The 27834-nt window shown below is 42.0% G+C and overlaps 1 protein-coding gene across 1 annotated transcript in view; it reads left to right on the forward strand.

Annotated features, from left to right (window-relative positions):
- The first annotated feature begins 4249 nt into the window (after positions 1–4249).
- arhgap35a (Rho GTPase activating protein 35a) overlaps positions 4250–27834 on the forward strand; it is a 64330-nt gene continuing 40745 nt past the window's right edge. The window contains exon 1 of the mRNA XM_030743900.1: positions 4250–4940. The gene's annotated coding sequence lies outside the window, so the exon portion shown is untranslated. The remainder of the gene's footprint in view (positions 4941–27834) is intronic.

Here is a 27834-nt window from a genome sequence, read left to right on the forward strand (position 1 = left end):
GCCTCAGACTTAGAGGTGCTGATTCTCATGCCGGCCGCTTCACACTCGGCTGCGAACCGTTCCACTGCGAGCTGGAGGCCACCCCCTGATGAAGCCAGCAGGACCGCAACATCTGCAAAGAGCAGAGATGAGACTCTGAGGCCACCAAGGAAGAAGCCTTCCGCCACCTGGCTACGCCTAGAAATTCTGTCCATAAAAATTATGAACAGAATCGGTGACAAAGGGCAGCCCTGACGGAGTCCAACACCCACAGGAAACGAATCCGACTTATTACCGGCTATATGGACCAAGCTCTCACTGCAGTTGTACAGAGATTGAATGGCCCGCAACAATGGGCCAGACACCCCATACTTCCGCAGGACCTCCCAAAGGATACCCCGAGGGACACGGTCGAATGCCTTCTCCAAGTCCACAAAGCACAAGTAGACTGGTTGGGCAAACTCCCACGCACACTCGAATATCCTTGAGAGGATAAAGAGCTGGTCCAGCGTTCCGCGACCCGGACGAAAACCGCATTGTTCCTCCTGAATCCAAGGTTCGACTAACAGACAGACCCTTCTTTCCAGCACCCTGGCATAGACCTTACCAGGGAGGCTGAGGAGTGTGATCCCCCGAAAGTTGGAGCACACCCTCCGGTTTCCCTTCTTAAAGATGGGGACCACCACCCCGGTCTGCCAATCCAATGGCACTGCCCCAGATTTCCACGCAATGTGCAGAGGTGTGTCAACCAAGACAGCTCTACAACATCCAGAGCCTTCAGGAACTCAGGGTGAATCTCGTCCACCCCAGGGGCCCTGCCACCAAGGAGTTGTTTAACTGCCTCAGTGACCTCACCCCCAGTGATGTTCAAGTCATCTCCCTCGTCCCCAGACTCTGCTTCCACTACAGAAGGCGTGTCAGTGGGATTCAGGAGGTCCTCGAAGTATTCCTTCCACCGTCCGACTATAGCCTCAGTTGAAGTCAGCAGCACCCCACCCGCACTATAAACCGTGTGAGTGGAGCACTGCTTTCCCCTCCTGAGTCACCTGACGGTTTGCCAAAATCACTTCGATGCTGTCCGAAAGTCTTTTTCCATAGCCTCACCGAACTCCTCCCACACCCAAGTTTTTGCTTCGGCCACTGCCCAAGCTGCATTCCGCTTGGCCTGCCGATATATGTCAGCTGCCTCCGGAGTCCCACAGGCTAACCAAGCCCGATAGGACTCTTTCTTCAGCTTGATGGCTCCCTTCTCCTCCGGTGACCACCATCTGGTTCGTGGGTTACCACCACGACAGGCACCAACCACCTTAGGTGCGCCAGGTCTGTTCAGCATCTTCCCCCGCCACCTGATACAACTCACCACCAGGCGGTGATCAGTTGACAGCTCAGCTCCTCTCTTCACCCGAGTGTCCAGAACATACGGCCACAGATCTGATGATACGATTACAAAATCGATCATCGACCTGTGACCTAGGGTGTCCTGGTGCCATGTGCACTTATGGACATCCTTATGTTCGAACACCATTCGGGTTCAGATCGGGCAGGCCGTTCCTCCCAATCACGCCCCTCCAGGTCTCACTGTCATTGCCCACATGAACGTTGAAGTCTCCCAGCAAGACTATGGAGTCACCAGATGGAGCACTCTCCAGCACCCCGCCCAGCGACTCCAAAAAGGGTGGGTACTCTGAACTGTCATTCGGCGCATAAGCGCAAACAAGAGTCAGGACCCGTTCCCCAGCCCGAAGGTGCAGGGAAACTACCCTCTCATCCACCGGTGAAAACTCCGACGTACAGTCAGCAAGCCGGGGGGATACAAGAATACCCACCCCAGCTCGCCGCCTCTCACCGAGGGCAACTCCAGACTGGAACAGAGTCCAGCCCTTCTCCAGGAGACTGGTTCCAGAGCCCAGGCCATGCGTTGAGGTGAGCCCAACTATATCTAGCTGGTATCTCTCAACCTCACACGCTAGCTCAGGCTCCTTCCCCACCAGAGAGGTGACATTCCATGTCCCAATAGCCAGTCTCGATAGCCGGGGATCAGTCCGCCAGGGCCTCCGACCTTGGCCACTGCCCGACACACATTGCACCCGACCCCTGCGACGCCTCCTGCGGGTGGTGGGCCTGCAGGAGGGCGGGCCCATGTAACCTCTTCGGGCTGCGCCCGGCCGAGCACCACGGGCTAATGCCCGGCCACCAGAGGCTCTCCCTCGAGCTCCCTCCCCAGGCCTGGCTCCAGGGTGGGGCCCCGGTAACCCTATCCCAGGCAGGGTAAACTGTTCCCTTGCTGTTACAATCATAGGGGTCTTCTGAACCGCTCTTTGTCTGGACCCGCACCCAGAATCAGTTTGCCATGGGAGACCCTACCAGGGGGACAAGCCCCCGGGCAACATAACTCCTGGGATCACTGGGACACACAAACCCCTCCACCACGATAAGGTGGCGATTCACGGAGGAGTTCCAAAGATTTTCTTGACATTTTTAAAGTGGTCTTGAGCAATAGCTCTCCAGGCTTTCTGAAGGTCTTTCAAAGTTTGTTGTTGTACATTTTCTGTTTTTTCACTCTTTTTTAGTCCAGCTCTTGTACCTGATCATTTTCAGAGGGACTGACCTATGAATACTTCAATCATAAAAAAAAAGGTACCTAACTCAAGGTATGAACCAATGATGTATCTACATATAAAATACAATTTAGCAAAGAACCAGTTTTAAATTGTATCTTTAGACACTTTGTTACTAGCAGCCTGCCTCAGAAACACAGAATTTGTTCCCATTTCTTTAGCTGAATCTATGAAAGATTCCAGCATAACACAGTTTGACAGGAATACAACTGTGTTTTTGCATCAATGAAGTGATTCCCAAAGAGCTTGACATATCACGACATGCTGTGCAGTGTGTCCTAAAAAAATGGAGGACAAAAGAAGAAGTGGCAGGCTTAAAAAAACTAACAGATGTTACAGAATAATGAATTCAAATTAAAAATTTCTGGTTCAAATCGCTGTCAGTATGTACAGAGGATGTGAGAGGAGAAAGGTACAACAGTGCGTAAGTGCAGCCATCTGTTAAACATGGTGGAGGCTCTGTAATGGTTTGTGGCTGCATTTCAGCCCGTGGTGTTGGGGATCTTGTCAAAAGTGATGGAAAGAAAATACTCAGATTTGAATCCACCTTCTGGAAAGCATCTGATTTGCAACAGCTTCATTTTTCTGCATGACAGTGATCCCAAACACACTTCCAATGTAGAACAAAAACATACCTGGGTAGAAAAACACATGATGGAACACTTTGCTGACTTTTAAGATCATTCGAATTGTACAATGTTTTTACCTTATATACTGTATTTCCATGTATGTTTGCAGATGTTTCAATAAATTGCTGCATCTATTTACCATTTTCCAAGCAAAACATAAAGAAATGAGGGGTGACTCAAGACTTTTGCACAGCACTGTATAACTAATGCTTGAATCTGTTCAGGGAAATGGTGGTCAGTTCTGTAAGGAAGTGGTATGGGAGTCACAGGGCCATGAGGGCAAATGGGCCAAAATAAAGTTAAATAATTACTGCCACAATAACATGAACACATTAATTTTTTTTATGCTCAGAAATGATAAATAGTTTCATGTTTAACAGTACTCCATGACATAAAAGTAAAATGATTATTTCCAAGTTGTAGAAAATGACATAAAAATAGCTAGTTTGCTGCGCCTGAATTTACCCCCAGTCCTAATATTTATTGTAGGTTTTACTATCGTCGTAGTTAAGCTCGTGCTTTAGTACTAAAATCTCTGAGATGTGTTTGTTTTCACGTAAAATAAATAAATAAACCCGCACTGGATACATTGTACGACTTTTACTTTAAGGTTAGACAACTCACAGGTTAAACAAAACATTTCCCTCCAAAATGGACTGAAAATATAAGCATAAAGTAACACAAATACTCAACTACAGTAAGTAGAAGTACTTAGTTGTTTGCTTAAGTATAGTTACCCCTTGTATGCCTGTGTGTGTGCGTTTAGTTATTATTTTGGATATTTCTTTTTAATATTAATGTATTCAGCATCTCATATGTCAAACAAAATAAATCGTATATATACATATGTGCAGCCCAGTATTATCCGTGAAACGCGTATGTTAGTTAATCTGGAATAAATCCACTTTTTTTCTAGGCTTACTGGTCACCATTAGCTACGTCTTAATGTGTGGCGATGAACAGCCTAACTGTCTGCGTGTGTTGTAATTGTGTGCCTGCACCGCTGGGCGAGACTCTCTCTCTCTGTGTGCTGTCTGTGAACAGGAGTGGAGATGCTTGATTCGGGAGAAGGGCCGCCATTATTGGGAAGCTGGGAAAAAAAATAGACTTAAACACAACGTCACACATTTACCCTGCAAGGGGTTCAACAGCAGAAAGGAAAACACAAGGCTTTCGTACGAACTGTTGTACTCTTCCAACAGTAGCGCTTTTGTAAATGAAGGTTGAGTCTGCCGTCGCGTTTCCTGCGGACTCTTTTTATTTTTGACACAACAAAGGAAATAATAATTGGTCAAAACAACGTGGTGGTGAACCAAGAAAGGGAAACACACCGAAACAGCGCTTTCCAACGCCAGCCCCCTTTTCTCCTCGCAAGACGTTTCCAGGCTTGGTGAAAAAACTGAAGTTAAGCAGGATTTTTTTTTCTTTCTTTTTTCCCTGCCAGAATTTACTATTTTTTTTTCCAGACGAGGGGAAGACAAAACATCTATGTATTTCGTGTTTGAAAACTTCAGACTGATGTAAGTGAGCACCTAATGTGGGAAGCGATGGACAGACAGCCTGTTTACTGAAAAGGCGGAAAATAATCGATGTGAGCGCTTCTAGGGAGTGTTTTTGTCTGGTTTTTAAAGTATTTCCCCGGCTGTGGGTCGCAGAGGAGCACAGAGAGGAAGAAAGGAGCGGACAAGAGCTGGACAGAAATAGGAATGATACGGTATGTAGACTATACCTTTTCGCCCATGATTCTGTGTGAATGGACAGTTTGAAGACCTAACCAGTGTTGGGAAAAGACATTTTTTAAGGCGTTCACCTCCTTTACTTCTTCCAACATTGCAGCTTGGCTTACAGTGAACTGCTGCGAGTAACAAGAAACTGGGAGTTAACCCCAGTCCCCCTGAGGGCTGGATTGATTTGAAGCCCGATAATAGTAATGATAATGATTATATGGTGATACATGTCTGGATAAAATAAAAGCCGTTATTATGCAGGTTAGGGGTGTGCTTGCTTAAAGGGGACGTTTACGTAGGAGAAAGGAGTGATCATAAAAATGGATCCTGTCCAAACCTTAACATTGTTTGGACAACACCACCTGGAATGCATTGGTCTGTCAGACCTGGAGAAACTCCAGGCTATGCCTGAATATAAGGGGCAAGCAGGACTTTAAATCGGGATAGAGCAGATGGGATGTTTGGGATAGGCTGAAGAATTGTCCAACAGTTCTGTTACAGCATGTTTGCATGTTCTGTTTATTTCTTACTGTCCTGCTTAAAAAAAAAAAAAAAAAAAAAAGACTTCTAATATTTTAAAAAGTTTTGTTTATTGTAACTTCTTACAGTGGCCACTGACATTTAGGTCACATGTAAGCTCTTAAATATAACACTTTTTGTTCATGTACAGATATTTTATCCTTTATTAAATGTACCATTAACTTTTTAAATGTCAAGGCCGCACAGGGCTGGCTATTTGATATAGCTGGCTAATACCTGAGGGTATACCTCTACCGACTTCCTCATTTCCTTTGCCCGACCTGTCACAAATGGCTGTGTTCTTCCTAGACAGCGTATAAAACATGTCAAGTTATTTCCCACTGGTCTCAGGTGGGGATATTTACATTGACTCACTGAATACAGTATGCCTACCCCTTTTGTTCTAGGCTGGTTAGGGTGACCTAATGGAGACAATTAACACTGTTAATCTATTTTTATACCAGGACTAGTCACCAGTGTGTTACAGCCTAATCCTGCAGCAAAGTGATCATTGGCCTGGAAGCCACTCCTTTTTTTGTTGTTGGGAGTCCTTCCACTAGACTTGGATGCTTTCATTTCAAAAGTGATCCCTCTACATGCATCTAAAATACTCGTTTAAAACTGAATGACAATGACTGCTTTTAAATCACAAGATAACTGCATAGCTTTATGGTGTAGCCTTAAAACAGTATCCATTGGTGTGGTCTGTGCTGCTGTGTCATTGCCAGTTAAAGGAGACATTTTAAAACAGGAACCTTGATAAAGGGTATATTCTTTGGTGTTTTGCATCCTTTTCGGGGAATTAGGTTGACTCATAAGCACACATCTACTGGCTGTGCTTGGATATGTGCTTTTTGATGAGTTTTCCTCCCTTTGATCTTAATCAGCCTTGTTTGGAAGACCGTACTAAGGAGGAAGTAAACACGCAGACGCATATGCAAACTTTCCTTGGTAAGATGGGTCTCTTTGCGCTCAGGTAAATGCATTAGCAGCTGTCAGCACTTCTGTTCTGTGCTTGATTGGGCCCTTTGCAGTGCAGTCACACCTCTCCAGGAAGCCTCTTCTTCCCCTAATAGCCGTGCCATTTGCCCAGGCAGCAGGCTAGCTACCAGCATACCCACTCACCCCTGTCAGTCTGTCTCTGGGATCATGTTGTGAGTCCCGGGCTTGAACGTGTTCACTGAGATTAGAGGAGAACAGGCTTTGTTTGTCAGCATGTAGGCCAGGCTGAGAATACATCCTTTGATGAGGACATCGTTCTGTCCCATATTATGTGAACAGATAAATCCAGGGTTTGGCATGTTTTGTAAGAGAGACAGCATTGGGACGTTTACTCCTTACAGCAAATCTAAGATGCCGGCTCACTTGATTTCTCAACAGTTGACCAGTGAACAAATGAAGAAAGGTAATTAGAAATTACCTGGGCCTTGTAGTGTGAAACATTGCTTAATTCACTAAGCCAAGCTGTGAGTAGTTTATTTCAATAAGGAACAAAGTGTCTTTGGCTTGTAACACAATTCAGTCTGCTCTGCAATGTCGACCCGCGCTGTTAAATTTCTACTGTGCTTGCTGAATTAAATGGTGGACTTGCACCTGCTCCTTTTTTTTTTTTTAAACTGCTTGCATACCTGTCAGGGTGAAGTTACTCTAACTGCCAAGGATAGAGAAATTTTCCTACTCATCAGAAAATGTGCAATTCACTAAATCTCTTTTCTCTTGTATTACAAGAGAGGTTTGCTTGCGAGTCAGTGTAAGTCTGTGTTTGATGGAGAAAAGAGCTAATTATAGCGGGCAGCTTTGGAGTTTGGTGGACCAGATTACAGTCACTCTCCTCTCAATGGCTGCCTTGTTCTGGTGGCTGATTATTAGGCAGAGAGAAGTGCATTCTGGGATGATTGTATCTGAATTTCCATTAGAAAGTGTGCCTGCCTCAGTTGAACTGAGGTTCTCTTCTCTCCCCACTGTTTCAGCTCCCTTGCTCATTACAGATTTGCAGATGGGCACAGGCTGATATAAAGGCCTCTGTACTGTGGCCCTGTTCTGTTTTAGAGCCAGTTTAGCTCTGTATTCTGAATGACCAATTTATGCATGAGGGAAATGACCCTATTTTGAGGGACAAAAAGATTAAAAAGTATTACTAATAATTCCTGTTCACTGGCCCTGTATAACAGATGGGTTATCTGAGAATTTTAAGTTCATCACAAATCCATCACTGCTGGACAATTTATTTATTTTTTAATACTAGAAAAGAGCTTTTGAAATGAATAATGGTTTGAATGGTAGCCGTATGGCTCTATTGAGGTACTTTAAAATAGCCTTGATATTTAAAAAAAACAAAAACGGTGACACTGTTTGAAATTACCGTGACCATCAAGATGAAGGACCACAGAGGAATGGTGACCTCTGGACGTGTACGACCCTGTTTTCTCCTTTCCAAACACGATTACACAACAGAAGGACAAGGTGGTGTGGTAATTTGGAAGAGCTGTGGAGCCTGAACATGAAGGGAGATCTAGAAGAACTAGGGAAAGTGAGAGAGTGACACCACAAAGTGGGGTTTCAGCTAAGGGGGTGTGGGTGGGGGGGAGACAAAAAACAAACAAAAAAAAAAAGCAGCTACAAGGATGTTTGAGTAAAGTGTGAGCAAACTGCTGCCAGTTTCTGCTTCAGGCTGTGTTCCTGGTATGTGCCCTTTCAGCTTTGTGCTCAGGGATCAACCAATCAATGACAGCCATAAGTAACCCTGCTGCTTGGCTATTGGACACAGCTGAATTCCATGACTCAGCATGGCCATAGATAAGATGTTATGATTGAGGCTCTGCCAATAAAATGAGGCCACTCCCCAGAGTTCAATAGGTTGGACTTCTGCTTCTGTAATTGCACACATAAAGTTTGCACCACCTACACACACTGCCAACATGGTTCTTATCCTTAAAGTTCTCTGAGGTTTATGGACTGTGCAGGGCACTAGCTTAAAATGAGAGATTTGGCATGCATAAATACACGCTCCATTACATTATCATGTTAAGGGTATAATGGCCTCTGATGGTTTTTGGATGAGTCAGTGTTTATATGGACTGTTGAAAGCCTGTAGACATTTGAAACCTCTTTCACTCAAAAAGAAAAAAAAGCAACAACAAAAAAAGAGAGAGGCTGCTCTGAAATCCACCTACATGAGTATTAAAGGATAACTGAGCATGTTTGCAATCTGTGAACACACACACACACACACACACTCTCATTTCCCACACTAATGCAACACTTGGTTTTCATTTTGTGCTGACCTGATCTCTGCTTTATTGCCCAAAATTGGGCTCCAGTGAGCAGGAGAAGTCCGTGTTTGTCATTGTTTGACTTTTTCTCTTGAGCTTCTCCCCGATGTCGGCCCTGAATTTCCTGAAGGAAGTCCACTTACGATGCCTGGTTGTGTGTTTATGTGAGGCGGGGGGTTGGGGTGAGGATGGTGGAGAGCTGAGGGTCAAAGGTGAGAGTAGGAGTTAGAAAGTGGCAACAATGGAGCCAGTTTGGTTCTACTTGTAAGAAAGAAGAGTGGCAAAAATCAGAATAAAGATTTCCTGCTTGTAACAAAAATCCAGCATGGTAACAAATAAAAAAATTTGATTAAATCCTGGCCAATCTGCTGCTTTGACTGTTTTGGAAATTTAAAGAAAAGCTCTGCCCCCAGACCCTTCTTTATCTGAGATTAGAAAGCAGACTGAAAAGCCAAATTAGAATGAAGCCTCATTCAGTAGCACTTCAAACTCCAACGCTTAAAGTACAAAAAGATTAGTGTACATGTAATATTAAACATTCTGCTGACTTAAACATTTAGTATATCTAGTCAGTATAAAATAGTTTTTCCAGTTGATCAAACAAATTGGTTTTGATGAACTTGAACTATTTAGCACCCAACTAACAGTATAATGTCTCTGTACTTATTTCTGCTGTTTCAGTGTGTGTCTGACATTGGACTGTCCCAAGCAGAGCTGTCTGAATAGTTATCGATTTGCAGTAGCAAAGATTATAGATTTTTAGGTTGTGTGAACTTAATCTAATTAGTAAGGCCCCCAAAACATGACTGTCCAGAGTTGAAACCAGGGGGCAGAGTTGCAGTCTTATACACTTATTTCTCAGACTTGATCTGATTTAGTGCTCAGTTCAGATAAAATAATTATGGTGGGTAATTTTTTAACATCCATGTAGATGCTGAAAATGACAGCCTCAACACTGCATTTAATCTATTATTAAACTCAACTGGCTTCTTTCAAAATGTAAATGAGTCCACCTACCACTTTAATCACACTCTGGATATTGTCCTGACATATGGCATAGAAACTGAACATTTAACGGTATTCCCTAAAAACCTCTTTTGTCTAATCATTTCTTAATAACATTTAAATTTACAATAATGGATTACACAGCAGTTGGGAATAAATTTCATTATACTACACGTCTTTCTGAAAGTGATGTAACTAAGTTTAAAGATATAATTTTCCACTATTATCTTCAATGCCATGTTTTAACACAATGGGGAGCAGCTGCCTAAACTCTACTCCCACAGAGGTAGATTATCCTGTTAATAGTGTTACATCCTCGCTGCGTACAACTCTGGATACTGTGGCTCCTCTGAAAAAGTGAGCCTCAAATCAGAAGTGCTTGACTTCCTAGTATAACTCTGAAATGTGCAGCTTAAAGCAGATAACCTTGCAAGCTGGAGAGGAAATGGTGTCTCACAAAAAAATGTTTGTTTCTCTATAAAAAAGCCCTCTGTAAAGCTAGGACATCTTACTATTCATCGCTGATTCAAGAAAATAAGAACAACCCCAGGTTTCTTTTCAGCACTGTAGCCAGGCTGACAAAGAGCCAGAGCTTTGTTGAGCCGAGTATTCCTTCAAGTTTAACTAGTAATGACGTCATGAATTTCTTCACCAATAAAATTTTAACCAGTGGACTTTTGGCGTGGCTCAGTGGGTGAGCAGGCAATCATGTATGCTGCGTGAATGTAGTGGTTTACTGCGTTTCTTCCCCTATCTCTCCCTCTCTCTTCATTGTACACTATCTAATAAAGGCAAAAAGGCCAAAAAAAAAAAAAAAGTATTTTTAACCATCTCACAGACATATCATTATGTACAGGTAATTTCAATACTACTGATATTCATTTAGACACTTTCTCTCCAATTGCTCTTTCTATGTTAACTTCAATAATTACTTCCTTCAAACCATTAACATGTATATTAGACCCTATTCCTACTAGACTGCTTAAAGATGTCCTACTATTAATTAATGCTTCAATCTTAAATATGATATCAATCTATCTTTATCAATTGGCTATATACCACAAGCCTTTAAGGTGGCAGTAATTAAACCATTACTTAAAAAGCCATCACTTAACCCAGCTGTCTTGGCTAATTATAGGCCAATCTCCAACCTTCCTTTTTTTCTCAAAAATTCTTGAAAGAGTAGTTGTAAAAAAGCTAACTGATCATCTGCAGAGGAACGGTTTATTTGAAGAGTTTCAGTCAGGTTTCAGCATTCATCATAGTACATAAACAGCATTAGTGAAGGTTACAAATGATCTTCTTATGGCCTCTGACAGTGGACTCATATCTGTGCTTGTCCTGCTAGACCTCAGTGTAGCAGTCGATACAGTAGACTACAATATTTTACTACAGAGATTACAGCATGCCTTTAGGTATTAAAGGTATTGTGCTGCAGTGGTTTGAATCATAGCTATTTAGACTTCAATTTATTCAGGTAAATGGAGAGTCTTCTTTACACACTACAGTTAATAATGGAGTTTGACAGGATTCTGTGTAAGGACAAGTTCTATTTACATTATACATGCTTCTCTTAGGCAGTATTATTAGAAGGCATAGCATACATTTTCATTACTATGCAGATGATACCCAGCTTTATCTATCCACAAAGCCAGTGACACACACCAAATAGTTAAACTGCAGGAAGCATGGTGCCTAACCAGATACTTTGGATGGCATTATCTTGGCCTCCATAAACACTATGAGTCTTTTTTTTTTTAAACCAGGATATGCCTTTCAATGCACATATTAAACACACATGTAGGACTGCTTTTTTGCTTTTGTGCAGGATCTCTAAAATTATTTATTATTTATCTCTGGCTCTCTTCCACAGCATGTCATTTGTCCTGTTTCCCCTCCCCTCAACCCCAACCAGTTGTGGCAGTTGGCTGCCCCTCCCTGATCCTGGTTCTACTGGAGGATTCTTTCTGTTAAAAGGGAGTTTTTCCTTCCCTCTGTCACCAAGTGCTTGCTCATAGGGGGTCACCTGATTGTTGAGGTTTTCTCTGTATTATTGCAGGGTCTTTATCCTGCAATATAAAGTACCTTGACATGACTACTGTTGTGATTTGGTGCTATATAAGTAGAATTGAATAGAACTGATGAAAGAGATAAATGAAAAATAAGTTTGATCAGCTAAAAGAATATAACTGTAATCATAAGAGGTTCCAGAGTGCAGTGGTAAACACATTCACCTAACATGTGAGAGGTTGCCAGTTTGAGGCTGGGAGGAGGCACAAATCCATGTGAGGGCTGCATCCAGCCAAATCAAATATGCCAATCCATATGCTGTGGTAAACCCTTGTGAATAAGGGAGCAGCGGAAAGAAGCTACTTTAATTGTAATTGCAAAATCTAAGCTGTACAGGACTTTCACTATTAAGTATATCATCATCTTTTGAGTTCTGTTGAGTTAAGAGTTCTTAACCTTTTGCACATACTTGATGTCCTGTTTTAGGTGAAGCAATAATTGTGTGTATTTGGATGCAACTTGTTGCATGTCCACCTTCTGAAAGAAAAGAGCGATAGATGGTGGAATTTAGAATTTTAGTTTTATTTGATGGAACATTTCTTCCTGCAGTCTTGTTATTTAATGGTGGAGTCCTTGGAGCATCACCAGCTGGATTAAATTCACTGGGAAAGGGAAAAAGAGGTTCATGTAACAACAACTTCTGTATTTCAAAGAAACTTTGAGGTTAGGCTGTTATCTGTGAAGAATGGCTGTAAGCTCTTTCTGTCAGCTATGATATTACAACTCAAAACACAAAGCAATAACTAGAATCCTCACCTCAGTTCCTCACCGCAGCTGTATGTTTTTCATTTCATTTTAACTCATTATTAGCAAAATTTAGATTAGGTGTCTAGTTGAATATGATGCAGAAATTATTTTAGTATTTGGCAGTGTACAAGCAGGAGACTGTGTGCAGAGGCAGGAGATGAGATGGTGGTACTGTAATTGGGTTTAAATTTTGTGCATGGTCAAGAAAGAACAGCTTTATGTTTGGGTTCGTTAATTCTCATAGATAATGACATTGACACTGCTACAACATTATGTTTAGTTTGTATTATCCTGACTTGCTGTCTATTTATCTTACATGCTGCTTCTGCCTGGAATCCTGACAACTTTATTGGAGGTGTTGGCATACACCTGCAGCTCTCAGACAGAAGAGAGGTGGAGAGTGGGAGGCTGAGAAGTGTTTCGCGTCAGACATATTCTAATTAAGGTTGGCAGCTTTAATCACAGACTGATAAGCATTGGAGGAAAAAAGGAGAGGGATAGAAGTTGAGTGGAGAGACAGGGTAAAAGCTTGCAGACTCAGACAACCAGAGGCCTCAAAAAGAGTCTCACTGGAAGTTTTTCTTTTCTAAATTGTGTGGATTGCTTACGTTGCCCTTCTGTTTCCTCTTTTTCACAGAATGTTTTTTTTTTTCTTATTTCTGTTCCCATGGCACCCTCCATCACTTGTTTTTCTTGTCCTTGGAGGGCAGTGCAGTGGTCGTCTGAGCTGTGGTTAAGGACACAGGAAGGGCACCACCTTGTCACTAGATGTTTGCTTCAGATGCCACTTCAGGGGGATCTGGCCAGCACTGTGGCAGCCTTTGGCAACTCCTCAGTGAATATGTGCTGACGCTGTCTGTCTCCTACACATAGATGGGTGCACAAAAACCCCTGTATTTGGAGAAAGGACACGTTTTACAATGTTGTGATTAGGCATTCTGAGGTTGTAGCTTGCAGCAGGCATTTTAAAATGTGCAAATCATTACCTGGCTGTTAGTGTTTAGTATTCTTGTTTGATCCAGTGACTTAAAATGTTTTAAAATTGGTTGTTTTGAGTCATAAGGGCACTGAAACAGTGTGAAAATAAAACATGTACACTACTCTGTATACACACAATGGGAGCAACAGCAGCTGACCTTTCCTCATACTCATAACATAACTGTCAGCGTGGTTCTGGCCATTCGGCAGCTATGTGACAGCAGACATCATATCCTCTTTAAGGTGAGAAGATAAGGTGGCTGTTCATAGCCATTTGTTATCACAGGCAGTGAGCCCCTGACACCTCCACATCCCTTATCTGGCTTTGTCCCAGTTTTTGTCCCAGGCCTGAGCTCATGCGTGCCCAGGGCTGATGAGTAAGCACTGCTCAGCCTGCGGATGGCTGTGCCTGCCGCTATCGATCGCAACAGCACCGTCTGTCATCCAGCCACCACTTAGCTAATGCCCATACTATTGTCTCACAGCTTGGAAAACTGCCATAAAGCAGGCAGTGGCGGCTGATGGTGGCATCAGTGAAAATGTCTTTTGATAATAGAGGAGACACACCTAAAGCGGAATCCAAGATAGCGTGTTTGTCTGTTTGCATTTGGCTCTCCCTAGGTCCAATGCCCAGCTATACCGGTTGCTTAAAGAAACCTAGCCTGAGTGATACTGTGTTAGCCTGTCCTTATCACTGCCTGCGCTTTCACTCTGCCCACTCCTCTTCTTTCTGTTGCTGGCTGTCTTTGTTGGGATGCTGGTTGGTCCATCTGCATGAAAGACAGATCATGATTTTCACCAGTCTGCCAGACTTTGTGCTGGCCTGGTTTTGACTGTGTTACTCGGATTATTACTGTTGTTAAGCAAACACATACATGTATCTGCTTAATAAAAACCCCCAGTGATGAATCACATGGAATGCTTTGATCTAGAGGCCATCAAAAAGGGCTACTGTGAAGCCCTAATTATGGTACAGTACCATTCCAAAGTTCTAGACATTTTAGACCAATCAGTCAGTCATTAAAAGTGGGGAAGTTGTCTGATCTGTCTCAAATTTCATCTGCAGGGTAAAACAATAATCCCAACCACACAGCTGCAGACAGTTACAGGTTTTCAGCAATAACAGCAAGGTGTCTTGACACTGACGTTGTAGCCCTCCCAGTTTTGATCTCAGCACCATGGAGTCAATCTAGGAATGATGAGACTGAAGCTACTAAGAGAGCCTTATCCACAGAAGAGCTGTTTCGAAGTTCTCTGAGCGATCTACCCTCCAACCTTCAAAAGCCCCGTACAAGTGCACCAAGGAGAAATTGTGCTGTTTAAAGGCAAAGGTGGTTGTACTAAATATTGATTTGATTGTAGGTTATTTTTGTGTTTACTGCTCTTTTTATGACGTTATTTCTGAAAGCACCCTCAGTTAATAGTCATTTATATAGCTACTGTGCCATTTTAGGGGTTTCCACATAGAGTTTCTGGAGTTGGGGTTTCATGGTAGTGACATGGGTCATTTCTCTTCTCAGTGCCATAATTTCCCAGGATGCAGTAGGGGCCCCAAGGTCCATAGCTCTTATGTCAGAGTTCATTTCCTGTTGGAGTGCTCCAGTAGCTCCTGATCCACCATTTTGTAATATTCCTGACTAGGGCTCGAGAAATCTGTGTTAGTTCTCCATGCATTATTTTAAAATGTGGGTTTTTAACTCTAAAAATGTATTTCATAACTTTTTTATTTTTTTTATTTTATAGAATGAGCTGACTGCACAGAATGAAAAAAGTTGCGGATAATTTCCTGCAAATTACCTAAAAACATGTCACAGTCAGTTTATGGTCAATAAAGTGTGGTTGAGGTGAAACTATGCTTGAAACATCAGTGTGAAATCATGCATCCAGATGAATCTACTGAATCCAAGATTAACCTACTGAAGTTCCTTTTTATGACTCACAAAAATGAGTCAGTGAAGTAGTTTAAAATAAAGGCAGTTTAAAAAAAGAAATGTCACCACAAACTTGCCCTTCCTCTTTATTTCTTGCTTTGTTGACTTCTATGGATGTCCTAAGTTATGACAATAAAGGTAAAGAAAATATGGGTGAAGAATGTAAGCATGTTAGGAGCTGTTTTTGGTTTGATGGCCTAGCTTATATTCATCAAGGTAAAAAACAGTACAGACCTCTTTTGCCCAATGAGGGAAAACGTTTCTGTGAGTGCAGTTTGTTGTTGATGGGTTTGTCTGCTGTAGCTTAAACCTACGTGATTGCCAGAAAAACAAAACACATTTTTTGGTGAGAAGATGAATGCAAGACGGTGGCCTTTGAGTGGGGAAAAACAGAGAGAGAATAACTCATCTGTGCTGAAAAGAAGAGAGGCAGCATTTAGATTCAGCTGAATATTTAAATCTTCACCATTTGCACAGGTGTATGTGACCTTTAAAATCAAATGTAATTGAAATTAGACATTTACACATGATTGCATCTATTAAAGAGGAACTCCAGATATTCAGTTTTTATTTCGAGATTTCAGAGGATTTGTGCACCAGTGAAACTGTCTTTTAAGTTTGTAGCGCAGACAGTGTGGATCCTGCATTTCAAGTGTTCAAGCCCAACTGAGTCATTTTCTCTGAATTGACAGAGCCCCGCCAGAGCTACAGAAGACTGTTTTTTCCATGCACTGTGTACACCTCACTATAACTAGTAGAACTAGCAGAGCAGCCTTTAAAAAACATAAATTACAGATTACACTTACTGAATGTTTAAGATATTTCAGGAACAATGATTGCATGAATGCGTAATTGAATTGTTGAGGTTTCCAATTTGGTACAAAAATGAAGGATTATTGTATTAGTATACTAATGCAATATTTATATATGGTTTTGTGGTTATTACCTCAGTTTTATGAGAATCCCAACAAAGAGGCAAGGTGTCCCTCAAGCTTGCCCATAGCTACTGTTACTCCTCCAAAACAAAACAAAAAACAGGGGGGGGCAATTTATTCATGTTTATTCATGCAGGTTCTTATGTTTTAAGTCCTGCAGCCACACCACAAAGCAAAGTAGTTAATCACTAACGACTCTGAATGACTAATAGGGTACTCATCCAGCAGTGATTGTGGCTGCTGTTTAAAAAATGTCATTTGTTCTTGGTTGTTTGTTATATCTTGTCATCATGAAGACATTAATTCTGAACTGCAGGACTATGAAACAGAAGAGACAGTGTGGTATTGTTGATTATGAATGCTCAATTCCTAGCATGAAAGTCAAGTAAAATAAATTGAGGAAATGAATGTGTTTTTAATACAAGTAAGACTTGTACCCTTAAGCAAACTGGCTTCAAGCGAACAAATCTTCAGGGCAATACATAGTACATATATATGACACGTTAAGCACTACAAATGCTGATGGGCACATTGGGACATTTGTGAGCTGAAAAGTGTAAATCTATTCTACTTAAGTATTCTGTGGGCATGCTAAAAACAAAGCTTTATGTTAACCATAAGGTAACATTAGTGGTATGTCCATGTTGAGACTTAAACTAAGAAAACAAACAAGAGAACAAGAGAGTAGAAGCAGCATCTGTTAGATTATGCAATAGCATTTTACACCATGTGGTACAGTTTTGTGCACATAACACATGATACAAAGTAAGACTGTTTTTAGAGCACAATATTTTAATGTTTTTTATTTTTTATTTTTTATTCTTTCACCCACCACTACAGTCCACTTCAGCTCTAACTGCATAGTTTCAGCATGACTTCAGCTCATACTGCCTTGAATCCATATTCACTGTAATCAAGACCCATTCCTCGTGTCTCTGTTTGAATGGCTGCAGCCCTCCCTCTCCCACAGAAGCAATAGGGTTTGGACAAGTGTGATCCTGATTTAATCAAATATGCAATCTAATATTTAGTGGATTTATAAATAATATTTTTTAAAAAAGCCAGAGAGGTTTCTGCTCATGTTTGGGTCAGTCACCGTATATAATGGAGCCTTCCCTTTCTTGTCACATTTAAAAAAAAAAAAAAAAAAAAATGGAAAGAAATTATTCCAAAAACTTCCTTCAGAAGCTCTATCACCTGCTCTGTGTGTGTGTGTGTGTGTGCGTGTGTGTGTGTGTGCGTGTGTGTGTGTGCGTGTGTGTGTGAGAGAGAGAGAGAGAGAGAGAGAGAGAGAGAGAGAGAGGAGAGAGAGAGAGAGAGAGAGAGGAGAGAGAGAGAGAGAGAGAGAGAGAGAGAGAGAGAGAGAGAGAGAGAGAGAGAGAGAGAGAGGAGAGAGAGAGAGAGGAGAGAGAGAGAGAGAGAGAGAGAGGAGGGAGGGAGGGAGGGAGGGAGGGAGGGAGGGAGGGAGAGGGAGAGAGAGAGAGGGGAGGGAGAGAGAAACTATGCATATGTTATAAAGAGATCAAGAGTCACAAAGAAGTGATTTGGAACTTGCAATAAACAAGCCTAAGAGAATAATTATACAAGGAGAAGGTCCCAAAGTATCTTAGATCCATTAGCTTTGGAGTTGACATGTCAGATTCTTTCAATCTTCCTGTTTTGATTGCACTTCTTGTTTGGGTGTTCTTTGGTAAGATGACTCAAACCAGTGCGCAAGACTAGTTTAACCTGCCCTTGAACAATGATTCAAGGTATTACACATGAGCATGTGTTAGACCTTATGCAGCCCTATTTCAACATATTCAGCATAATAAGAGACTCCCTTCTGCAACTTTCCAGTTTTTACTTCACAACTTTGTAAATCCAACTTCTCTCTGTCTCAGGTCTCCCGGTGTTTGACCATAGTGATTTAGGCTCCAGGGTATTTTGCCACTCGCACTGTTCACGTGCAGCTTTTAGACGGCAGAGCTGAGCTTCCATTTAAGGTCTTGCCTTTTCTTCGCTTCCTTTCATTCCTGCCTATCCCTTCAGAGGTTATAGTTGACAGGAGACATGGGTGGATGATGTCAGCCCTTTCCTTGGGGAATTCAGGGGTCCTCAGGGGTCCTGTGAGGTTGGGCAGCAGCTCCAGACGGGAAACAGTGATGGCAGAGAGGGGAAGGAACAGCTTGCTTTTGTTTTGTTTTGTTTTGTTCACGTCAGTGCTAAAGAGGGAGACACAGGATGTCGATGGTTACACCTCGACATCCATGAGGAGCTCATTCATGAGTATTTATGCATAGATGTATGTTTATAAGCAACTGGAAATACTTGCCACACCACCAGTTTTCCAGATTTGAATTTAAATCGTGATTCTGCTGCCTTTTCCATTTAGCTTTTCAGAATTTCCTTGTTTTTGCTACGGTGTTGTCAAGAGTATAAAATAAGTTTGTGTTTCTTGCTGTTGGAGTTTTCCACTTTCCACACGAAGCTTGTGTTAGTTAATGCTGGGTCACTGACTTGTTCAGAGGGTGTATAATATTTAACATCATGTGCTAAACACTTGAGCAGTGGCTGTGAGAGCTCTGCTAATGTGTGGGGTGTTGCTCCTGGGTCTCACTGATGATGTACCATTGTAAACAGTTCCCACTGCTTGCACAGCTGGGGTACACTTGACAACCTCTACAGTGCATGTGAAGTGGGACGGGGAGGAGGTAGTCAGAGGGAGTTGGGTTAGCGCTGGGCGGAGAGTGACTGGACCGATACAGCAGTGGAATGCTGCGAGGGCCTTTGGGGCAGGATACGAACTGCAAAAAGGAAAAGTGAGTGGGAAAACAAGGCCAGAAAACTGATTATAAATGACAAATCCCCAGCTCTTGCAACCAAACAGTGTTACCTGCTCTGTCCCGAGGATGGGAAAATGCAATCACAACAGCTCTGAGTCCAATTCAATCTCCTGGATGTATTCTGTGTGCATGTGTTGGGAGTACCATTGTGTATGTGGCCTCCCTGATTTCAACAGAGACAGGAAATTTTGCCCCTCCTCTTCTCTGTCCTCCCTTCATCCTCTACCCTGTGCTCACTGCCTGGCGCTGATTGGCTGGAGGGAAAGCGAGGGATGAGGTTTTGTCGTCTAATCTGCCAGCAGATCGCCACTGATGGGTCTCTGTTAGAATGGCTTTAGTAAATTACTGTTCCAGGGAAGGGCAAATCCCTTCCATCAGATAGCAGCTCTCTCTTCATCTCTCCCTCCATTCTAAGTCCCACAGTCTTTCTCTTCACTACGTCAGTCAGGCTCATACTTTTATCTTTTTATCACTATCTAACGCTCATGTTCTCTTTCAGTTGTCCACTACTCGCATTTTTCTTTTCTATTCTTTTCTTTTCACTGTTCAGAACCTGAATGCCTCACGGTACACACCTGTTTGCACATTATACCTGATTTTCTGTGCCAACTGGCCTCATACCTGGAGTGAATTGGATGATCTGGTGTCAGAAAGAGACACACTGTGAGCTTTGCTCTGAGGCTACTCATTGACATCAGCACATTACAGTCTCTGTGAACAGTTTCCCCTGTTCCCTGGTGTGTTCATGCGTGTTAACTAGATGGACCAGTTTTGAGGGCAGCCATCTTGCCTGGAACAGTGTGAAATTGCACAAGATACTACAGTACATCCTGAAGAAAAGTGTTTGCGGATTAGAGGGAACTTTTTTTTTTTTCTTTTTTTTGCGTATGGGTTTAGTTTTGCATACCTGTGTCACAAAAGATATCACAGGAATAAAGGAGATTAGGGAGGGAGAAGAATATTGAAGGAAAAAAAAAAACAAGGGAGTGTTTTTGTCTACCTGTAACTTGCTGTGTGAGTACTCTCCAGCCTGAGGTGGGGAATGTTGCTTGGCATGAAAAGCTGAGTGAAGCCAAACTCCAAGTGACCTTCCTTGTTTTATTACAGCTCCGTCTAACTCTTCCTCCGCTGTGTAAAACTGCCAGCATTCTTGCTCTCTAGTGACATATAGTAGCCAGGCATGTCTGATGTCACACAAAGCTGTAGTTTCTCTGACGATTCTTCATCTAGACAATTTACAGGTGCCGTATAATGAAAGGTGGAGGTGCCACAAACACAGAAGTGAAATTTCTAGAAAAAAGGTGTAGAAGAAGGAGTCACTTGTTTCTGTTAAATAGCTCTAAGTTACTGAAAGCACTTTATCATTATGTGCACATATTTGTGTTTTAATACTCAGTCACAGGGTAAAGTCAAATTAAAAGACACTGCCAGACACCATTAGAGTATGATGAAATGATCCAGCAACAAATCTGTATGATGAACTGCAGCATAAGCTGCATGATCTCAGCTTGCTTTGGGGACCAGGCCTTAGTGTTGCCGGCGATACCGGGGACCATGACGTCATAAGCGAGGAAGCATAAGTGCAGCAAGAAAGAATGATGGTCTGTGCGTTGGCTAAAAACAAACGGCCATCCTGCTCTCTAAATGTCGCTTGCCAAGAGCTTCTGCCATTGTTGTGTTTACTGTTTATACTTCTTTCTCTTATGTCAGACAGAAGGCGGACTGGATGCTGCAGTGACTCATTCCATATTGGTACAAAGTGCTGCCTAACCAGGTAGTGCTGGTTCACACCCTTATATAATACCACTTTTTACCATCTCTGCAATACATTACATATATTTCTTAAACATAATGTCATATCTTTCATCACATTCTGCTGATAAATTTGAATTCATTTTGGAATGTTTAAAACAGTTTTTTTTTTTCTAATAATTTTGGGATTTTTTTTTTTTTTTGTCTGATTTTGGGATTAACAAGATTTACAGTAACCCAAATTATGGATTTATAACCATTTTATGACTTTTTGCATGTAAAGTAAAAGTTTTGAATCATACACTGGGTTTGATCATTTGCAAGATAAGATTTTTTACAAGGAACAAAGAAATTTGCTCTTTTGTGTGCCAACCTTTGTTTTCTTTGGAAACACTTTGTTTCTTGATCTGTGGACTTTGCTGCTGCACAAAGAATTCTGCTTGGTCACCAGTTGAGTGAAAGATAAGCGCAACAGTACAGTTAACATTGCAGATGTATTTTGGCTGGAGTTCTTATCATTTGCCCACTTATTTTCCTCGATATGACTGAGCCAGAGTTTACATACATTTGGTGGTCATGGTCAAGAGGAAGGATTGTTATTGGCTTTCCCCTGAAGAGAAAACTGCTAAATTCCTAAATGGAAACAGTCAGGAGTTTTGCAAATGGTTACTAGTGTTACAGCATTGTATGGCTGTGTAAAAATTTGCCCAAACCTGAAACTGATGCATTCAAGTTAACTGTGATTATGTTGAGGATCAAAAGCTGATGGTACCCTAACTGGTGGAAATGCAGCCCCAAACCATGATTTGAACCAAAAAAATTATTATTTGAATTCATCACTCCACAAGACTTGTTGCTACTGTTTTTCAGTCTAGTTTTTGTGTAATTTGGCATGCCTCAGCCTTTTCTCTAGCTTCCTGAGAGCCACCGTTCCATTGAGGCAGTGTCTGATGAGGCCTTGGCAAAACACGGTCAAAAAAATGGTCAGGTACGAGGACTGGACTGAAAATGAGTGAAAAGGCAGCCAGTGTCCAAAGAACAACGTGAACTTAAACTGAAAGACCTTCAGAAAGCAAGCCTGGGGAACTGTTGCTCAAGACCACTTTAAAAAAAATTAAAAGAATGTCTGGCTCCTTGGAAGCAAACTATTAAAAAAAAAAAAAAAAAAAAAAAAGAGGGATGACTCAAGACTTTTGCATAGTGTTGTATACGGTATGTTAATGTTAAGAAGCTACACCTGGATTATTTATGTACACAGCTTCTACTCAGTATCAACTGCTTGTGAAAGTGGATAATGGTCATTCTTTGTCAGGAAGCTGTAGCTGTAGCTAATGAGAGGGGACGAGGAGTGCAGCAGCCATTATACTCCTGCTGGAGACCAACCAGATTAGATTAACTGAATATATGTATGTAGGTCCATCTAAATTTTCATATTATTGTTAGTTCACTGGTATATTGCTTATCATATAAATCCTTGTGCTTTGACTCTTTTGTTAATTTAAACTTTGATGCCAATAGAGCACACTAAATTGAATTACCCACCAATAAAATCTTGTTCTTGTTATACTCTAATATGGAGGGCTGCTGTAACCAGCACATCCAGGTTGTCAAAGCAAAAGATAAGTGACAGCCTACTTAATCACCTGTAATTTTAGGGTGTTGCCTGGACTACACTGGTCTAAGTAACACTGGGTCAGGGGTTAATAGTTCTACATGGCTGGTAATGTCTTGTTATACTCTAATAATGATTAGACTGTACGGCCTTATTCTTGCTGGTGTAGCAGCACTGATTAGAATGACAGGACTCAGGAGGACTTCTGTTCGCTGAGCCCCACCCTTTTTATCGACTCTCTCTCCCCACAGTCTGAAAGGAAGCATCTGCCTGCCCCTCTGTCTCCCCACTGCTCACCACACATGCTCTCTCCCTGTTTCCACAGCCCTCACTGCTATCGCTGCGGCTGTTAGCTATCCAGCTCGCACCGATGTTGGAGCCTCTAATCTCTCTAGCATAAAGGCCATGCAAAGAGAATTTATGTTAGCCTGCCGCGGGAATGAAAGGAGAAGCGGAGAATCGTTTGAGCAGGTTGACAGATAAGGCTCTTGTGCTTTCTTTGTGGTGCTTTTTAAGCCATGTTAAGCTGCTTAATTAGACATAATCTACAGACCCCAGACTGAGGCGGAACTAATGAAGTTAAAAGACTCAAATCCCATCCTACCATCACACTCTCCACTACTCCACACCATCACCCGTGCTTCTTCGTCTCATCACTGCGCTGTCCTATCTGCTGCCTACCATCGTCCTTCCTCCTCCTCCTCACAGCACACTCTGCTCTCTCTTCCTCCCTACCATCCCACTCTTTCCTTTTAACACCACTAATGTCTTCCATCCCACCCAAACATTCTGTCCTGCCTACAGGACAACCTTAAACCTTGAACATGAACAACCCACCCATCATCAGCATAGTTTCTTTAGAGCACTGAATTGTTCTTGCTCAGCAATAGCAGCATGTCCTCAGAACAAATGAAAATGTAACATGTTGTGTTATTAAATGTACAATATTAAATCCCCCTAAATTCATTTAGACATCTATATACTTATATTTGAAATTAGAAACCAACCACCAGACTTTAAGTAACAAATTCAATAACTCAGCATAGAATTAGTTTAGGCCACAAAGTCGAGCTCAGCTGCAGCCCCAGGTCGGCTGTTATGAGTGCCAGCCGGCATCACCTGATGATTCAGCTGATACTCTTTCTATACATCCAACTGGTAAATCTTGTGTGGGGCACACTGTTTAAGCTGCTTTAGCAGCTTTACCCGGTCGTATCTATTTTCACTGATACTGGCTCTGTTCTGTGCTGGGTCTTGCGGCTCCTCTTTCCACCTACACCTAGACTACTGTTAGCATACATTTGCATAACTCAGAAGTTTAATATTTTAAACCTTTTGATTGTGAAGTACTCAAACGATTCAGATTAGAGTGCATGCTTTTTGTAAATTGACAGATAATAATTGACAGATAATAATCTAATCCCAAAAATGTTCATCTAATATCTTGGCTCCATCGTGGTGAAGACCATATTGGATAAATTCTCCAGTGCCTGGCACATTAAGAAGTATGTATACCAAAGCATTTTTTCTCAAGTCCGCATTCTGTTTAAATTGTTTACAATGTCAGTACTGCATTTTTTTTTTAAGCTGCAAAAACACCAGAAGTGTGACGAAGAACTGAGTGTCTTTTCGGTGGTGAGCACTGAACGTCTTTTCTATCCAAAAGGATGGCTGAACATTCATAGGTCGGCACATCCACGGAGCTAAAAGAAAGTTAAACTCTGGGTAGAATGCAGCACTCATCACTGAGTAAAGGTGGGGTGGGTCTACACAACCACCTATTGTGCCATACTTCTGTGCACCAAATAGAACTGGAGGAAAAGTTATTACTGCTGATCTGTTTATACCCAAGAACATCCCCAAACTACCAAACTAATACTGATATGAATCTAATATTTGGAGGAACATATTGTTAATTTTGTTCCGTGAGTCTACCGGTTAAACAGCATTCAGGTAGGAACAGGTACTTGCAACACATTTCTTCTTTAGATATTATATATTGTAGCAATTTAAGGCATCACAGCTTTCAAAGTGCTCTCAAACACTTCCAACAGGGTGTTTGCAGAGGAGCATCAGACCTTTTCATCTGGCAAAAAAACACAGTGTACACATCTCTATTATTTGTGGCTTATAGAACTTGTGCCTGTTCTGCCTACATCTTGGAAGGGAAGTTGGGCAAATGTACAATATTCTATACTGTTTACTGATTTCTCTTCAAGTAGCAGCTAGTCTCCTCCGGTGTACTTTTGCGGGCTGGGTTTCCTCGTTGCAGTGAAAAATCAAGATGAGAGAAGGATAACGTGACATTTTATTGAAACAGCATCTCGGAGCCAAGAAACTCTGGTGAGATTACAGCGTTATTGTGAATGGTAATGCAACACAAATGGGGAATACAGTGTTCTATGCTTTGATAAATACTCCATATTAAAGGCAGTTCAGGGCACACAAACTCTATATTTCTGTCCATGCAGTCACTGCTTCTCATCTAATTTGACAGATGTGTGATGAAGTTCATAAAGAACAGGGCACATGAAACAAAAAATATAATCAGGCACTAATTATTGCTTTGTTCAAAAATAAAAGCGGTTGAAGTGGCGCAGAGAGCTTGGCAGGTTTGCCGAATAACTTGTTAATAACTTGCAGTAAAGCCAGAGTAGGCTGTCTTTTAATTTTAGACCTATGCAGCGCTTCCAGACTGCCCAGCCTTGTTTTTATGCTGTCCCTCTTCCCCCTCCAGTAAAAAGAGGATGTTTGTGGTGTCAGTAGCAACACCTCTCTTCCCTAATCCCACTACAGGAAAAGTCTCTACCTCGTATGTATACGAACATTTATCTGTAGGTGGGTGAGTGATCCCTCATCTTCCCAGCTCTAAATAGGCTTTATTAATACACCAGCTTTTAATGTGACCCCTTGTTGCTGCTTTGGCATGTTTACATATCTTTCAAAACCAGCTTCTTTATTTTAACTGAAGCTAAACAGCAGTTTTTTTTTCTTCTTCGCAGAGGAGTTGCTGGCGTGCTAGCTTGTAAACGCTCATCCTCTGTCCAGGAGGAGATTGCAGCTGACCGTTGTTGAGTTTCATCATCGTCATGAATGCTCTGCTTCACTGTTGATGGCCCGTCAGATAATTTTCTTCACCCCATTATCTTTTAGCCTCTCCTTCATATCCGCCTTTAGCCCACCTTCCCACCTCATCTTAACCCATAATGCTCATGGTCATTTGCACTGTCAAACTCATTCTCTTCACTCTGTCTTACGGGTGCTAGAGTATATTTACATCCATTTAGATGAAGCAAATGCAAACACTGCCTAAATTTTTAGAATGGAAATTGCTTTTAGCTCTTATCAGCTGTAAAAAATTGTTGTCCCTGTGCATCCTGCTCCATCTTCTCCTGATGAGGTAACCCTTTCGCCTCCTACCCCCCAAATCAGTCTCTTTGCTGCCCGGTATCATGGTACTGTTGAGTGGATCTGAGGGCTGCTGCATTCTGGTTTTGCTTGATTAGCCAGTGTGTGATGCTGTAGGCAGCTTTGTTTTGTTGCTGAATGGACTGTTCCACTGAGAGCGCAGCAGACGACAAGGAGCAGGGGAAGGAGGGGATGGAGAGGAGAAGGGTGGAGTGGAAAAGGAAAAGCAGGAAAATGCTGGAAAAAAAAAAAGATAAAAGCTATGGGGGAAGGATATAAAAAGAGAAGTGGGGAGTAGATAAATGAGTCAGGAGAGATGGCTGGAGCAAAGGGGAAAGCAGAAATGAGGAAAGGACTGTGATGCAGAGGAGAAAAGAAGAAAGAAATGACCTCTTCTCCTGTGGAGAGGGAAGATAACTGAGTGTTTAGAAATGCTGAGGTGGACAGAAGCCATATCTTCCACCAACACAGCACCTGCTAGTCTGCCTGCCTCCTCCCATTCACTGACCGACTTTCTATTGTGGGTATTTGTGCGCTTATGAGTGTCTTTCTGCCCGTGGAAGTGTGTGCATGTGAATACACATTATTATGCATACATTTAGCGTGCCAGTTTTGTTTCCACCCATGAGCAGGCTGAGATTTTGTGCTCGAAACATGACAAATCCCAGAGTCCCTGCACTGCACCACTTTAATACATGCATGGTGGTCTTTAATAGCTTTTCATGTAAAATATGGAAAGCGGTCTCTTGAATAGTTTCACCTTTAGTGTCTGCACAAATTCCAAATCTGTGTAAACCTGTGGGACCAGGAGCAATATATCCTTTTAGAAGTTGGGTTGAATGGTCTGATTGCTGCATTGTTGGTTAACGTGATCATGGGCGTGGTCACTGAAAAGGCAGTACAGCAGAGGAGTGACCAGGCTGTATTGGCTGAATGATTTAAATTAAACAAGAAAAATATAAAATCCACATTCTCCTGACCACTAACCTGCTCCCGGTGCTTCATTGCATTTATTTGCGGTCTACAAAATATCACTGTGCTTCTGCAGTTGTGAACAGCTCTGCACTGTAGCTTAAGGTGATACATTTTAAACAGAGATATCTATTTGAAAGTTTAACAAAGAGATTCTGTTTAGTCAGCCAGCTGTCATTTGTGCTGAAATTGTTCAGCTAGATGCACTTTGATAAATTGTAGCAAATGACTCCCTATTGCAGACCAGTTCACACATTTAACATTAAGTGGTACCTGTAACTGATAATTTTCCAGTAGTTAGTGTCTTTGTAACCAGTAAAATCAACAGTCGGAGGCTTAGACATTTAAAGTCTTAATTATGCAAGGTTCACAATTAGTGGTCCTTGCTCATTCCCAACAGCTTCTTACAGATACAAATACACCTGTAAACACGGGGGTGGAGCAACTTCAGCAGTGCTTTAAACATAAATCCGCACCTGTTCTTCTACCCTACCCCGTCCCATTCTCTGCCTACCACCCGTCTGATGACAACTCTGTGTTCATCTGGGTGCAGACAGATGGTGGATGATAAGAGATCCCAAAAAATTTGGGTTATCTTTTCAGTATGAAAAAGGATGGTTTATGTGCTTTCATGCCTTTCTTTCTGTTTTGTTTTTGCAAGTGTGTAATTCATTGTGCCTGTGCCAGCATGCATGTTTGGTTTTGTGGAAGCAGACTGTGTTGTAGATGAAATAAAGCCCACTGAGAGTGCTGACAGGATTGGCTTGTTAGCGCTGATGGGGTGGATGAATGCTGAGTACTGTGGGCTAGAATGGGATGGCAAAATATGCAGTGTTTTACTTCAGCTGTACTTGT

The sequence above is a fragment of the Archocentrus centrarchus genome, chromosome 13 (assembly GCF_007364275.1).
Source record: "Archocentrus centrarchus isolate MPI-CPG fArcCen1 chromosome 13, fArcCen1, whole genome shotgun sequence".
NCBI classification, from domain to species: domain Eukaryota; kingdom Metazoa; phylum Chordata; class Actinopteri; order Cichliformes; family Cichlidae; genus Archocentrus; species Archocentrus centrarchus.